We start from the raw sequence: 17,615 nt of genomic DNA, 5'->3' as shown, positions 1-17,615 counted from the left end.
AGCTGGGCTCCTTTGACTGCGAGACAAAGCACAAAACATTGTTAAGAGAGAAATTAAGGGTGGAGTTATCTATCTACCCATCTATATTTTATCAATTTTATAGTGCATATGTTTTATAATAAGTTATAAATATGCCCCAGTGGCATCAGTGCAGATTTTGCTCCTATGAAGCTCACAGTTCCCTGCTTCTGCCTTCCTATGCCCCCGATCTCTGCAGCTCCTTTGGGGCCAGCTGTACATTACTATTTCATCCTGGGCAGCTGCTCCCAGTGTTTACTCCTTTTGGGTAACAGACACTTCCACACAGAGATGTGGAGCTTGAGTTGAGGCAGCTGAACGACTGGCTTTCTCATGCCAATAGCTGGAGGCGGGAGCAGCTTTTTGAGGAGAAGCTTCCTGCTGACTATGGCAGTGCCAAGCACCAGCACATCCCACCCATACTGCAACAGTTATCATAGTTCAGCAAGTCAGGCCCAGACTCAAGTGGATACTTGCTTGTAAGCATGTGGATATCCAGGGAAATTGCTTGAAGTTTAAGATTTTCTTTCATGGACTACTGCCTTAAAAGGCCTGTTGGAGCTCTTTGTGGTTCCCCTCCCTTATATGTTAATAAAAGAGCAATAACCTAGCCAGCAATGTATGTTTTGAAATTTCTAATACATACATAATTTCCAAGTTCTAAAATATTTAAATTCCAGTGTATATCCATTTTAGCTTTGGCAAGTTCTAGTGTAGCAACTTGCATCCTGAAAGCTTTAAAAAGCACTTGTTATTTACAAATGATCATGCAAAAAAAAAACACTGATGGAGGTTAGTACAAAGAGTAAAGTAAGGATTCAGACCCCAGCCATTGAAGGTTTCTTGTTCGCAGTACCTGGCAGCATGACACCACTTCTGAGACCTGCACCAGCCCATTTCAGAACCAACTAGGGCACCACCAAAGCACCAGGTCCTGGCATGCCCACAGAAACAACAACCCTTTGCTAAAAATGAGAAGGAGAACACAGTCAGGAACTCCACAGCTGTATCAGTGCTGTGCTCACAAGAAACTTGGTGTTCAGCATAGGCTAGGTTAAAACCTGCCACCATCATCACACACTTCCGTGGGTATCAATTTTAAATAAAAACAGAATGAACTGGAAATTTTAGCTCTCATTTAAATCAGGCATTCCTGTAACTGAAGCTATGCCTCAGAGAGAGGTGGTCAATTTGGCTAATAAAAGGGAATGTTAAGATTTACCTATCACTGGTCTGCCAACATCTCATTCATTTTGGTTTGCATAGTGGAGCTTTGGGATAAGGGTGCTGATATTTCTGAATACTTGTGAGTCCCCAGGGAAGCTGAATAAGGTTAGAAATTTATTGCAGGCACTCTGAATACACTAATATCTTGCAGACAGAGCTGGCATTGATCCTTTCCCCTCTCCTGCTAAGTCTTCAGCAGACAAGAGTAGCTATTTGCTTTCCGCTGTGCAAGCAGAGCTCCTTGAAGAGAAATAAAATCTTTCTGACTTGGAACATACTGCTTGGAGCAGAGCTGGATTTCTGTTATGCAATGACTGATTACTTCCAGCCTACCAATATCTGGGGCAAAGAAATTGTGTCTTCAAGAGCATCAGCTCTAGAGGAGCAGAAAATGAACTGACAACATGGAGATGTCAGTAGATGATGCATGACGTGTTTATTTACTTGGGCAGAGCTGGAGTGGCAGCAATAAAGCATGCATCTTTTTTTATTATTATTAGGGAAAAAATGGAGAGTGTTCAACAAGGAAGGAGCTTAATTCAGTATAAAGACATGAATTTTATTGTGATGGTGAAGATAAATGAGGAATAGCGTTGTACCTTCTAAAGTATTTCTCATGCTTCTTTTAGAAGAGCACCAATTGAAAAAAGATGGGGCTGATTCCCTTTCTGGCTCAGGCTAATGTTTCTTGTAAGTGCATGATATACTTCAGTCCTAACCTGTGAAATACTGGACTGAAAATTTTCATTCTGTTATCCATATAGCTTCATCAAGATGCTGCCATAACTCTTGCCCTGTAGTGTCTACTACTGAAAACAAACAAACAAACAAACGAAAAGCCCTTAGAGTTGCGTACTCAGTTCTGGTGAAAATTAATGGAAACTGCATGAAATCTGGCTTTAGAGAATACCTCTTTATGAACTCTGATTCTGAAGCATTTCTGTATGGCTTTGATTTACAGTAGTATGTGCTACAGTGGCACCTAAAGGTCCCATCTGAGCTTGGGAGCCCTTTGAGCTGGTACCATACAGGCTTTCAACTGGACACCATCTCTTAATGGAGATGGAGTCTTGATTTGATTTGTTTCTCTCCTTGTAGCAGGGAGGGAGCCTGCGCTTTGCCCCAGAAAGTTGAGACTCTGTGACGTTTACCACTTTCATATGAACAAGCTTCATTAAGACATAAACAGGTTTGAGCTAAATTATACATGAATTTACATGATAACTATAGACTTCTAAGCAAATTCCTTTTGAAAGGATTTGGCTGGCGAGACTCCAGAAGCATCCTTTTATGAGAAGATTGGGTAGAAATGCAAAGCAAGACTAGCGCAGCCCAAGCTACAAAGGTGGCAGGTAACTTAACAGGAGCTGAAGATGTGCATCACCAGGAGCCACTTGCTGTGTGCCCCAGTCCCAAGGGTGGTGGTGTCTTCAGGCAACCCCTCGTTCTTCTGGGCGTGTAATAAAACCCAGCGACTTGCTGTTAGCATACAGTTACCAAAATTTTGCACAGGAAAGGTCTGATTTGTTATCAAATACAGAGCTAATCTTTTTATTATTTTTAATATATATAAAACAGAAGTCCTGTTTTATGGGACTATCTTAAGGGGAACTTAGCATCAGCTACATACCTGATGCATTCAATTAATGCACATACAAACACCAAATCTCTATTTTAGCCCTGCATGCCACAGTACAGAAGGCAACTGGGTAAGGAAGGCAGAGTGAAAGAATATGGAAAGTATTTGCATGAATCCTGTAATCCAGAAACCTCAAAAAGAAATGAACGGCCTAACAGCGTTAGGCTGCCTGTGCTGCCCTAGGACTGCCTGGCCGTGGCCGTGGCCTGGAGTTACCTTCCTGCCTGATCACCACTTGCTTGCAGAGCACTTGTTTGTGAAATGGCTCTGCATGTAGAGCAGAGCTCTCTCACCTACATTTCTTCCCCAAAGAACAATACTCCTAGCACTAAAGGTTGCATAATTGAACATCTGAACACATTAAAAAGTGCTCTCAAATCATGTGGGAAATTCAAGTTTTTTTTTCGTTCTGATGCTATTTTTTTTGTGTGTGAGCAGGCTCTCCACCTTTATGGATGGCTTCTTGCTGCCTTCAAAGTTATTACCAGTTCTTCTCTTCTCTGCCCCTTGCTGATCACCATGTCCCAAAACTTTCACTGCTCGTATTAGCAGATGTGATGGTGAGGCTGGGAACTGATTTGCAGGCTGCTTCTAACTTCTATTGCTTTTTAAACCAAGAGCAGCTAAAGCACTAGAAAACCTTGGATAAAAGACAGCTCTGCTCTGTTTAGGAGAGGATTATTGTGGCTTAATTTAAACTTCTCCCTAAATCAAGTTGACATAAGCTTGCTTGATATCTATTTAAGTTTCCATATTATTTTTGCTCTTATTTAATTACACTCATTTTAAATTATGCTTTAAGGCAAACCTGCACAACTCTGTATGTACATAAGCTCTCAGATGGTGTTACCAAGATCCCATTTGGAAATGGTACAGCTCATTAGCTTTGCTGGCTCTCAGACAGTTCAGAGCAGTTTGAATTTCCTGCCAATTCAATGGCATTATTTAGTTTGTATTTAAAAGCTCGTGTTTCCTTTTGACCCATGATGGTCAGCGAGCACAGGCACTGAAGGGCCTGGTCTTTCATCAGCGTCTGCAAGTGGAGAAGAGCTCTGAGACTCTGGATGAGTGCAATGCACTTCCTTTTGCTTCCTTTTACTGTGGTTTTATGGAACAGAAGGAAGAGACAATGCAAGCTTTTGTATAAAAGTGAGGTGACCTTTCCAAGTTACATGTGGGATCTGCTGCTGTTTCTATAGAGACCAAATGCATTAACCTGAGTCAAGTGGGAATGCCTGCAGCTCATTGAAAGGGATATCGTTTCTCAGAGAAAGCTGGAAGATTTAAGTAAAAGGCTTGATTCACGTGTTTTACTTTTTAAACAAAGGGAAGCTACATTTAGGCTTCTTCAACTGGATGTCTGAGCAAGGACATATTTTTTGTGTCTAGTTTCATCTTCCAATTTCCAATTTGCATAGGCCTTATCAAAAAACTTTCTTGCTCTAGGGTCCCAAATGCTTCCTTGACTGGATGAGACTCTACAGGAATTATTTTCAGACCCTAGAAAGATGATTCTTGCTCAGGCAGAAAGTCTCTGAAAATGCTCTAAGATGCTGCTTAGTTTGTTCACCCTGCTTCCATGTGAACGCCTAAACTGAAACCAAGCCTCCACTCAAAGCAGGTCCAAAGACCTGGCTCATCGCCTTTAGTCCTAAAGCCATTTTGTTTCAATATGCAGAACCAGTACACACAATAGAATACTTTTGACTAAGTGGAAGGAAGAATTTAAAAAAGTAATAATAATCTAGAGGGATCAGTTGCATTCCTTTTCTGAGAGCTGACAAGAAAAGACAGTAACGATAAAATTCTATGCTAACTAATAAAATTAACTGTTTTCACTAACTTAAGGTGCCAGGCCTATTTAATTTGCAGGTGGGTGGACATGAATCATGTCGCAAATACTGTATGCTGTTATCCGTCCAGATACAAGGTGTCTGATCACAGAAGGAAATTTAGCTTCTGCCTACATGAGCAGAAAGTTCAGTTCTTCAGTAGGGTACCAGAGGGTAATGCCAGGATTTTCTCCAAATCCAAATTTCTATACCACCAGGTACATTCAGTAAAACAGAACTTGCTCTATGGAGAATCATCTCCCAGCCCACAGAGTGGTTTCCCCATGGCATATTTGGCAGTCTGAAAAAAGTTTTTTTGTTTAATGATTTTTCTCTTTTTTTTATCTCACTCACACACTCATATGTGTATCCCTGGCTTAGGGAAGGGGGTATGCCTGCTGGGCTGCAAAGTTAAAAAATAAAAAAAATAAAAAATAAAAGAGAAGTGAATACTAGTACCTTTTTTAAAGTAAATTATAGAAAGAAAAACATGGTTACAAAATGGCACAATTTAAAGGCTGCTCTAAAGGCTAATTTGACAAATGTTGCACAGGAGAGAGACATATAACTTACAAACAGGAAAAATATAATTATAATCCATGAAAAAGAAGTACTGTGATTAGTTTGAACTGTGCTGAACCTTTGAATACTTTAAGGAAAGTATAACTCAAAAGGCAGCCAATGCATAAACAGCTCTTCATCTAGCTCATCTGACCTAGATCATCTGACTTTCAGATCAAACAAGTCAGATCAAAGTTTGTTTTTCTAAAGTCTCATTTAGATGCAAGAGTCCCAAAGTACTTTATAAAATAGCCCTTTGAGAAATCTAATACCTATCAGGTAATAAGTCAGAAATACAGAATCTCACACAATAAAGAGAGACACTGGGTTTCACCATTAAAATAATCAGTTTGCCGTATCAGATACAAAATCAAGTATTTCTAAATGGATTTCATTCTCCATTCTGCTCAGCACTCACATAGCATGTACAAAATGCTACTGAAAGGGCCTGAGCACTCTATCGACCTTTAGATTTCGATAGCCCTGCTCACTGCTGTGTGTTAGCAGCCCCAAAGTGCTTAATGGTCAGTTTTAGGGCTGCCCTTTGAGCAACCACCTAATTGTGCAACCCAGGGCTGAAGGCTGAGCAGTAAACACAACTCACTTAAAATATCTTGTGCTTCCTGTTTGCTGGATTTCTGCAACTGGGAACAAGCAGAGATTGCTGCTGGCAGGGACTGGTGCTCTGGGTTATAACAGATTATGGAGTGAGAGGAGGAGAGCGCTGGCGAGAAGCAGAAAGGTTTTCTAACTTGTAGCTGCTCTGGTCTGGCACTGTGTGGGTGCATGTTCTTTGCCTGATAAGGGTTACAGTTTTTATTACAGACATTCATGTGGGTACTTTGTGTGCCCACACAGCACAATACCTTCAGATAAATAAAAGAGCATTAGTTTCAACCAGGATTCCGGTTTATCCAGTGCAATAGGACATGCATATGAATAGACTGGAAATATTGACATAGAGTAACGAAAAAGGTTAAGTCAATGTTTGCTCGATGCTGCAATCCAGAAGTCATTTTTAGTGCAGCAACTTCTGAGATTCCTGAGCAGGAAGTAAACAAAAAGGTCAAAGCAATTAACAGATAAGTGAGGTGAGCTCAGTGCATGCACAAACAGGCACAGCAAAGCACGCTGTTCGTTCCAGTCTGCTGGCCAGCCTGAACACATTGGCAAAGTCTTACTGCCCACAGCTTTGCAGTTGTGTGAATTCTCCTCCCTCGCAGGGGACATCAAGTCTGTCCCGAGCAAAGGGTGTGCAACAGCCAGCAAGGTCACTGAGGCCCTGCTGGGGGGCAAGGCATACAGGGATGTACGTGTGCGGGGTTTGTGTTTATCAAAGTGGGGAGCAGTTCCCGATCCTATTGGCGATGGAGTCCTATAGGAGCAGGGCTGGGAGCTGGAGGAATCATCAATCTTGTTACAGAGTATTGAACAGAAGTATAATAGGTGCTCCATCTGGTCTGTGTATTTTTCATTTGCTGTAGCAATGTACTACTGGACAGCAGGCATTTATGGGAATTGATCGCACCTCCAGAATCAGCAGCTAGGCACAAGTGGTGCAGTCCATTAGCGCAGGTCCGTGCAGGCAGCAGAGCAGCAGGGCATTGACCTGTCCTGGCTAGCAGCAGGCAGAGCCACTTACCTGGTCAGTCTGTCTTACTGCAGCAAATTACACCCCCTGCAAATGGCACTTGGAGACTTCTCAGGCAGGGGAGAGGTCCTGGACCCCTTCTTCAAGCAGGAAAACAGGACAGAGAGCACACTCTGTGAGCTCTTACCATGCTTGCAGACCTCCAGTTGCTTCAGGGACAGCATGCATTTGCAACGTGAGGTAGGGCACACTGACACTTTGCAATGTCACACGGGATGCGTTCTGAGGTGGCCAAACACGCAGAATTTCACAGCCCCTACAAGAAGCAGTGCCAGTTTGTATCACCTGCACACAGGTCCTCTTCCACTCAAAATCGCCTCATGCCTGGCAGCTGCAAAGCAGTTAGTGTAATGTCTGTGGGAGAGGTAAGGGCACCTCGTAAGTTTTGTAAGTAAGTCAATATTAATAAAGCCAAATCTATAAAGAACTTCAGGTTCTCCAGGAAGGGAACCTTCATTAAAGCAGCAAGTGAAGCAGTATGCTTATTTCCTACAGGTCAACCACTTTCACCTTAAACTTTCAAAAAATGAAATTTATTCCTTGTATCCAATAAGGTATTCTACATAGCAGTGCTCTTTTGGGACTACAAAATCAGAATCTCTGACATTTTCCTGAAATTTCTGTGATAAGAAGGAAGTCATAAAGATCACATTGTTAGAGCTAGCAACAATCTGAAGGAAACGAGAGTGCCTTGCAGCGAGAGATCTCTCTTTTTGAACAAGAGCCACCCGTGGATGAGATGGGGCACCTACAGGAACAAACAAATGCTCCAGCAAAGGCTGGAAGTATAAATGTTCTCCAAAGTGAACTAGAATCACAGCCTTAGACTGGAGCTCCTCAGAACTCGACATTCAGCTGCAGGTACTTCTCTGGTGAGGCTTATTTCTATCTGAAGTCTTTACCTCACATATTTTTGTGAATTTGCAGGCACCAATGTAGGTACTTCAAGCAGCATGTGGCAACTGGAGAAAGTCTTCAGTGAAAGAATATAATTTAGGACTAAAGGCAGACAAGCCTGAGTAACTTAGGACTCTTCATCTTGGAGATAAGAAAATGGAAAGGGAACATCCTGTCTTCAAAGTGCATAAAAGATCATTGCAGAAGAAGGAGTATCATTTTTATTATTATCATTTTCTTTTCAGGTAGGGCAAAAAATAATGGTCTTAAACTGTAGGAAGATCCAGGTCAGGCATTAGCAAATTAAACTTTCCCTCAAAAACACACTGAAGTACTGGAGTGCTCACTTGGAAATTTGGGATTTCTTTACTGGAGGTCAGACCAGCTTGCTCTTTGAGGTCCCTTCAAACCTGCTGTTTTTGCTCTGGGTCAGGAAAGCTCTAGCGTGGACCAGTTCCAAGACTTCAGATGTACTTCAGAAAAGTTGCCGGATGGACAATGTTTGCCATGGCAGAGCAATCTCATAAATCACATGCTTTACTTGTGCCACTGAGGTGCCACTCAAAACATTGTACTTTTTTTTTTTTTTTTTTTTTTTTTGCTTGTACACAATTTCCAAGTTGGTAAATAAGATTAGAGACATTTTTACACTGTTTATCAACAACTTTACCAGGTACTAAACTTGACAGCATGAAGAACCACTTATCTGAGGGTAGAAATTTTTAACATTGAAAATAAATTTCCAAGTTGAGGCTCACAGAAGTCAACAGGGATTTGCAGAGCAAAACAACCACACAAAATGAATATGAATATGTCCCTGTATAAATGACTCTCATAGAAAAAAAAGCTTTCTCATGCCACATATTTGAGGCACTTGGGTAAATCTTAGAAAGAAATATGCCTCTGAACAATGAAAGTAATGCACAACTTACAAAGTTGCACTGTTTTCCCTTGGCATCAACTACATCTGAGATTTTGGGAACAGCTTGTATTACTTTATTCATCATTCTCTTGTGCTGTTCTCTGTTCCCACGTTATTCTAACTTGAGGTATAAAAAACATTCCCATTTTATTTAATCTTTACATGTAACAGATATCAGACCACAAGGAGGGCAAACAGAGTGAAAGAGACAAAGCAATGCCTATTAGGTATATGTGAGTCAATGGAACAGCTCACCTAGAGGTGAAACAAAATACTGGACATGAAAGGCTTTTGTTTTTGTAGTTCTTCAAGAAGTATTTAGACTTTGGAAAATAAATGTGTTAGTTGTTTCATGAAGGCCACTCTCTGTGCTTAAACTACTGAACTGACATTCTCAGATGAAAGGGAGAATTAATTAGAATCAGTAGGAATAGGGGATCTGCTGGGAAAGAATCATATTCTTTGCATGCTGCAAAAGAAAGAAACAGGCTGGTTGATTACCTAATTAAAAAAAAAAAAAAAAAAAAAAAAAAGGAAGAGCAAATGTTTTTTGATCTCAAAATCAACTGATCCAAAGCAATTTGCACCTGACCGAATAAGGAGTGTGTATTCAACAGCCTGCAATATAATGTAAGCTAACTTGAGTCAAGCTGGCTGAAAGAAAACAGAAATTATCTGGAATCAAGATCCATTCTGATGTGCTTAAACCATTTTCGGTTCTTGAGATACGTTGTTTTAAGCTATCTCAAACTTTATGATGCTGCACTAGCATAGACTTCTTGGATGACTGTTTCCCTGCAGGAAATGGTACTGTGGTTGAACAGGAAAGATGGAAAAAACCTGAATTTTAAGTTGATTTGAAAGTCTTTATTTTTTTTTTTTTTTTTTTGTTTTTTTTTTTTTTTCCCTGAAGTCTTTTGTGTTTAAAAGAACCTTATCTTTGGTTTATAAACTTTATGCCTTCTATAGATTTTTCCCCACCATTTTACATGTCTAAGTGAAACAGCCTTTTAAAACAAAAAAGGATGCTTATAAAATTCAAATTTTAAGGGGGGGAATGGCTTGCTAAAACAATTTGAGTTTGGTGGTAATTTGCCCATACTTTTGATCTGTCTAAGTTTACAGTATTTGACATTTCAGTTTTCAGTATCTGACGTTTTCTTTGATCTGTGCCGGTCAGAATTTTTAATGTATTTAAATAAAAAAACTTTAGTTATCCATGTGCATCTGCTTGCCTACATCATTCTGCAGTCTCAATATCAAAATTGGAATTTGACCATCATGTGGCCATGCTAACAGGCCTGGTCCAATGAGCATGAGAAAATTATACATCCCTGCCTTGCTCTTTTCCCACTGCAAGGTATTCAGGGAATGTCGTGAGTGACTGTAGACTGTAACACATGCATCCATTTAAAAGATTTCCATCCTCAGCAGACATACAACAAAAGGTAATCTCCCTCCGTGCTTCCAAGGACATCTTCTGTGTCGTACACTCTCTAAGAAACATACAGTTCCTCTGCTCTGTTTCTGAGAGAAAACAAAAAGGAATTCAAGCATACAGCAAGAACCTTGGAAACTATTGTGACTGCTAGATAGAGGAGCAAACTTGGATAATAGGACCCATGTGCCACACACTAACAGTGTGTGTTCTGCCTAAAGAAGAAACAACTATGGGATTTAGGGAAGAAGTGAAGATTGGTGCTTCAGAGCAGTGTCTTCAAACCCACAACCAGTGGAAAGATAATAACCAAATACCTGAAATATCTTCCCTGGAGTAAAATGACTTAAATTCTACTAAAATCTATCCCAAACTCCTTTCCTATGTGAAGATTTAGAAGGTAGATTATTTTGTCTAATGAATAAAAGATAGCTGTTATTCCTAGGATTCATAGTATTTTCATCCCTGTCTTAAAATTATTTTGCTTTCCCCATCATTAAAGTGCATTGGTCTAGCTTTGAGACAGCTTTTTATGTCTCAAGATACATATTGGGTCTGGGTGCCATCTAATGCACTCCAAAGAGCTGAGATACCTCTCAGAAGTTACCTGTTGGGCAAAAAGGTATGTTCCCACATGGATATAGAGGAAAACATTTTCAGAATTGTAGGCATGAATTTTCAGAGGTAATTAAAGGGAAAGAGTTCAATAGCAAACACCTCTGGTTGTATCACAATTACACTGGAGACATCTGCAGTGCCTTGAAAAACACTAGAGAGGAACATAATAGAAACAGCACAGCCTAAGGAAAATAAAGTCATCGGTCTTTTAAAAAGAACACAAACTGTTTTTAGGAATTGCGCAAGGACAAAATGAGTGTACGAGGTTTGGTTAACAGAATACCCAGGTATTCCTTGCAGATAATGCTTGCTGTAATAAACTGCCCCTTCCTTCTCATATTAGCTAAGTTTCAGATGGCTGTAAGAAACGAGCCAAGGGAATATGGCTGAAACAAATCAATGAGCAATACCTGTCACCGAGTGAGGCAGGCGGTGCCCCATGAGGGCACAGGCTGCATTAAAATGTTTGCCAGTTTTTTAGACAGGCAATTATCACCTCAGTCTTTTGTAGACCTCTGATGTAAAATGTCATATTCACACACAAACATGTTCTCTCTCACTTCTGCATTTGCCATTTTAACCGCATGTCTCTAATTGAGCTCTTTTGATGGGAATTAGCGAGACACTTTAACACAACAGCCCCAGCAGTTCACCTGGAAGAGATGGGGATCAGCAGGGTCAGAGAGGCTGTCAGACAAGTTAATCGCCCTCTGAATATGAAAACGAGAGAGGAGGGAAGCAGTCTATTCTGTGCAAATCACACGCTTTCAGGAGAGGGGACAACTGAGCTCCGTAAAGCTTGTGCACCACAGAAAGTGAATGGTAGAAGGATTTTGGGGGGCCAGCTGTTCAGAACAGTACAATTATGTCTTACCAGAAATAAGTAGCTGAAAGGGAAAGAAACTTGCTACATATGACTATTGCTGGAGAGGAACAACTGATGTCTTCTGTCCCTTAACACACCTAGCAGGCTCTGAAGGAAGCTTCTAGGACTCCACTTCAGCAAGTGAAGACCTTCTCTTCTTTTTCCCACCCCTGCACTCACTTACTCACACTAGAACTTCCTCAGCAGCAGATTAGTGCAGCAACAGCATCACTGAAATTACCTCAAATGCCTCATGAGCATGGCCTATATAGAGAGAGAAGAGACAGGACTGCCAAACTGCAGCTCAGACCCATGCTATGGCCCAGCCATAACAGATTGCAGCTTAACACAGACCTAGAGGGATTTAAATTAATAATGTAATGAAAGAAGGAAACCCAGAGAGTTATGCTCTTGTGAACACACTGATTCTACTTCTGTGTTTCACTCATCTCCAAGCAGTCTTCCAAAGGAAGGCAAAACACCTCTAACAAGAGCTCATTTTACCTGGAAGACTGAAAAGCTTCTCATGAAAGACAGAATTGTACGTCTCATCCTAGCATTTATGTTATTGTTCTGAAAAGCACAAAAGAGAAATGTTTAGACATTGGATTGTCAGTCTCTGGGGTAAGAGCTGCATTTTCTGTGTATGTCTATAGTGCCTAGCATAATGAATACACCTGCAAGCCAAATAGGTAGTAACTACTGAGATACTTTTAATATCTACTTAGATGCCCCACCATGCGTGAACATTTTTTAATATCTAAAATGTCACTATCAGGAGGAATTATTTGTTTCACCAGTGGGGTGAATACACAGATAGAAAATCCTGCTAAGAGTAAGGCTACCTGATGCTGAAATATTACAACTGAGATAAGATCTTATGCAATTTTCCATTGTTGTGTTCTGCTTAAACCCATTATGCTTGTGAGCATAGAAAATCAAAACTGGTCTCCTGAGACAGAAGCATTCCCTACTTGAGCAGTATTCATCTGTCTGTGTGCATGTTGAAGATCTCTGAAAATCTCTCTGACATATTTTCTCGCAGGTACTGAAATATCCCAGCCACTCTGAAGTTAGTGGGTGTTAGGAACCTAAATGAGTTTGGAGATATGAGTCTCGATGGCAGGTGAATTCTTTCTACATCCTTTAACACTGAGGTCCTTCATGCAGAAGACTGAATAGTGGTTGGAATATTCTGTGATTACTGCAAATATGGGATCTTTTAGAGGTGGCCTAAAATGAAGTTACGCTGTGGAGTACTAAAATATCAGATTTAATACTCATCACTGCTTCTGATTTTTAAAATGTTTTGCTGAAGAACTCTGTTACATCAGTCCTTCATATAGATCTGCTAGTATCCTTTAAGGATGAAGCTAAACTGTACGTGATATGGTGGATAATACATCTTTTGTTGCTATGTGGGTAAGCACAATAAATGGAAACTATTTAGAGAATAATTGGAGCGCTCTATTTTAAAAGGCAATAATCTGGTTTCCAAGGGGACTAACTATGAGGCTGAAAGCCCGTAGTTTATCTCAGTGTAGGAATTGGATCATTATGGAAGAAAACAGAGCATCCATCCAATTCAATTACCCCAATTGTATTACGAATGTAAAAGAGGAAATTCTATTTATCCAAAAAAGGAAAGTTTCCCACTCTTCCCCTTCCACCCTACTTGGAACCTTCCCTGGAATCACTTGGTCTCCTGCAGACCACAATAGAGGTTTTGTGCTCTGAAAACTTGCAAGGTTTGTCCCTTGCTAGTAAGCCAGCTACCTCTTAAGCCCTTCCTTGTCCTACATGATCAACATGCTGGAGCTTGTCAGGCTGTAGTTATCCACCCAGTAAACTTACACAGCTACAACTTGATGGTACTTTTGCAGTAAACCAAAATATAATTGAAAACAAACAAACAAAGAAAAAATGAAATAAAATAATAAATAAATAAATAAACACTCTTTGGAGGATGGCAAAACATTTGCCTAGTATAAATTAACAGTTACGAAATTTGGTCTCTTTCTGGGAAAAATGCTGTTTGGAACTTCCAGCTATACATGGGGATATGTCAGGACAGGATATTCTGCCTGACTGACAGAGCTACCTGCCCTGCTACTAGGCTGGTGTTTAATTAACCCTTGAAATCATCAACTCCATTACAATAGGCTCTAGCATGTTATGGACCAGGTTGTCTGCTAGTAGAGTTTGTTGAAAAGCTGGTTATCTTTCCCCTTGGGAGTGTTTTAACTTTCTCCCTCTCTGTTAACAGGTTTCCTTCCCTCTTCTTCAGTAATCTGGAGTCTTCGATAACTTGGATCCTGTTTCAGTTCTTTGGTTTTGCACAAGTCTGTGACCAGATCAGATTTATCAGACTCCATTAAAAATAAATGTGGCTGAGCCTGTTTTGCTATTGTTTTAAATAGTCACGTATGCAGGTCCAGTATGCTGGATTATTAACCTTTGATCAATATCCTCTGGAAATACTTTGGCAGCTCTGATTGCGGATCCAAGAACACATGCTCGGACGGCAACACCTGTGAATTTTAGTATGACTCATTTTATGTAGAGAATTGCATGACTTGTCAGACATCTATCATGTCTATAGTGACCTAACTGAGTAAACCAACTTACTTCTCACAGAGGGCTGTGAAAGCCTGACCATGAGAAAAGATATATATATATCTATTCCAGGCTGTTTACTACACTACGTGGTTCTAAATTACTCACAGCTTCTAAGTGGTGTCCTAGAAGCAGAGGTAAGCAGATGGCTTTTTTCTTCTGAAAACTCTGTGTTCAGTGCTGCCTTAGTAAGCTACGTTTGCTCTCTGGAAAGGAATGGATGGAGCAATTTGTCAGAATAAGCCCTGTACAGTAGCTGGAAAAGCTCTCTGCAAATCCTGTACAGTACTGTAGAAGTGACTGATACCCTGATGATCCACTGCATACATTTCCACTGCAGCTCTGGTGACATACCACTGAGGCTGGATTGCTTTTGCTGCCTGAGCCAGCCAAGGGAACCCTACCTTGCACATCAGCCACAGCACTGATTGCAGTTTTCAGTCTGGAAATGGATGTCAAGACAAGAATCCCTTGACCTTCTTTTTCATAGCCCTTTGCAGGTGCATTGTGAAATATACATTATAAATATATATATATATATTTTCTGAGTTTTTGTGGTTTGTAGTCTGAAAAACACTGGTTGGGAGCTGATGAACAAGCACTGCTAGAGCAGGCTCCCACACGCTGTTTCCTCTTCATGCTCTGCCAGTTGGGCCCAGATCTGTAGGAACATTTAGATCCTCATTCATTATAGATTTTAGCAGGAATTAGGCATTGTGCAGCTGGTCCTCACTGTATATTTACCTGGTGCAGAGCTCTGTCATCATGCAGATTTTGTTTCAGGAGCATGGGATTCCAGGAGACACTCTGAAGCACAAGGTCCTCAAAATATAGCCAATAGCCATTCAATAAATCATTGTGCACCAGTAGGTGAAAAACTCTTCCATATTTCTATGCCTTCCATAGAGACTCATGACATGTGGCTGGAAGTGAGCAAGCATTTGACAATACCTGTCTGATACAATGCTTATTTTGAGTCTGTGCTGTCAGTGTCTCACTTCCAGGGGAAATAAACTAAAATATGAATTCATTTCCCTGGAAAAGAGTTTTGCTACCAGAAAGGTTTCCAATATGGCTGTAACAGACTTCAACAGATAGCAGAATTGGTTTACTGCAGATGAAGCATCATTTAAGAAAAAACAAGAGTTCTTAAACCATACAGTTCTTGACGGCACCACTTAGAATATGAAATATCACAATGCTGCCCAACAACAGCTCAGTAAAAGTTGCCTTTTAAATGGCAGCTAGTAAATGCCAGGGGCAAGGTTACAAAGCAGCTCGTTAGCAGCTGAAGTGTACTCCAGCCACTTCTTTCTCTCTTTCTCTTTCACAACAGGAGGCAATTTTAGACTGCAGAGCACAGATGTATCTGGCAGATACATCCTTCTTCCTGCATCCTAAATAAGTGTCTCAGAGATTCTGAGCCATTAATCTCATCAAAACCAGGTACTCAAATAGGACTAGAAAAAAATATATAACAGCAAAAATCACCTAAGAATTGTTACTAGCTGTAAGAACCAAATGGAAACCAAATGGACACCTCCTGCAGTGGGAAAAAAAAAAAAAAAAAAAAAAAAAAAAAAGGCAGTCTGCTATTGCTGTCAATAGTTGGGCTCCTAGAATAAAGGCAAAAGGAATAAATCTATCTATGCATTTATCTATGTGTTCCTAGCTCACCTGTCCTCTTGGGATCAAATGGCAGTGCCAGGTGCATTCCCTTAAACATTATACTTAGCTGCTTCACAGTCTGTGTTTGGGTAGCAAAGCACATTCTCATGATGGTGACTAACGTAGTAATTCTGTACGTTGTTAATTATTTTTGACTGGTGAGCGAAGTAAGCACAGCTTCTTCTCCCTCAGCTCCTCGTGCACAGGCTGGTTTCCCACAGCCAGGTCCTTCCTGTCTGACAAAGGAGAAGCAGGGAAGTATTTCACCCAGCAGCAAATGGACTGAACCCGACAGCTTCAAAGGCAGGGATTTTTCTGCCCGTCTCTCCAGGCCACTTAAAATGGAGTCCAGCAGAAGCAGTTTGAAAATGTAATGTATTATAGAATTCATAAATACTCAAATATTCCAATAAACAATCAGTTCAAATGTCATGTAGCCTCTGAGATGGAGAAAAAATAATAGCTCAATCTGATGCTTTTGCAGACTGGAGCATGGGTTGGTTTCTGAGAGTCATTTGCACAACATTGCACATGAACGCACAGCTAGGGTGGGAACGTCCAAATCTTATGCTTGGGATTTGGGATTCACTGTAAATTACCCATTGACTATACCTTTTGTGCACCAAACATAGTAAGAAAGCACCAGGCAAAGTTAAGAGAAACAAACAGTGTTTTCCAGTGTGACTCCTTAAAAGTGAGATTAGCCTTTGACTGAGTCTGTGCACAGCAGTTAAAACAAAACATTGACAGTTATGATACCTGGGCTTTATTCCTGACGCTGCCACTAACTATAGTCTTGGGAAAGTTACTCCTTTGCTTGACACCTTTCATTTCCCCACCTGAGAAAGCTGATACCTTATCATAGGTACGTATGCGGGGATAAGTTGCTTACTGTTTATAGTGTGCATTTTGTCATATGCACACAAAAAGGAATTTCTAAATGTTGATTGTAAAACTGTCAATGCTTTCAGTTTCAGGTGAGTTTCCAGTCAAGATTAAACTAAGATCAGACTTTCAAATAATATGTTTTTTTTGTTGTTGTTTATTTATTTGTTTGTTTATTTTTTCAGCTAGAAATGATACATGTAAAGTAATAAAAAAAAATGTTGCAAAAACTTTGGTTACATTTTTTTTTTTTTTTGACCAAAGAAAAATAATGTATTTTTCAAATACCATACAATTCATCACCATTATCTGGGCTGGGAAAAATTCATCACCATTATCTGGGCTGCACTTCATTCCTGAGAAAACACTGATTGTTTCCAACCAACATAGCTGTGCTTTCTTGAACTCAGATTTATTCTTTCATCTTCTTACCAAAACAGCTTGTGTCCCATTTTATGACACACAACAGTCAAACCAAATTCTAGGCACAGACTAGGATCCATCCACAAGATGAAATATACCACTCATACAAGAAAAACAAGTTAATCTCCTGTGCACACTTACTTGTCACACTTCTGAATCATTTTGCCTTCCATAAACCACCTCTTTGTGTAAAAAATATATAATGTTAAGCAAGCAAAGTCTATGTTAACTTGCTAACTTCTATGTGGAACTTGGCATACAAATCTTTTATCAGAACAGCACTAGCTGGCTTTAATGCTTCACTTATGCTGCATCAAAGCTCATATGGTATTTGATATAATTTACTTACTGCTTT

This window comes from Oxyura jamaicensis, chromosome 2 (assembly GCF_011077185.1).
Source record: "Oxyura jamaicensis isolate SHBP4307 breed ruddy duck chromosome 2, BPBGC_Ojam_1.0, whole genome shotgun sequence".
Lineage (NCBI taxonomy): Eukaryota > Metazoa > Chordata > Aves > Anseriformes > Anatidae > Oxyura > Oxyura jamaicensis.
Note: the sequence above shows the minus strand (reverse complement) of the source record.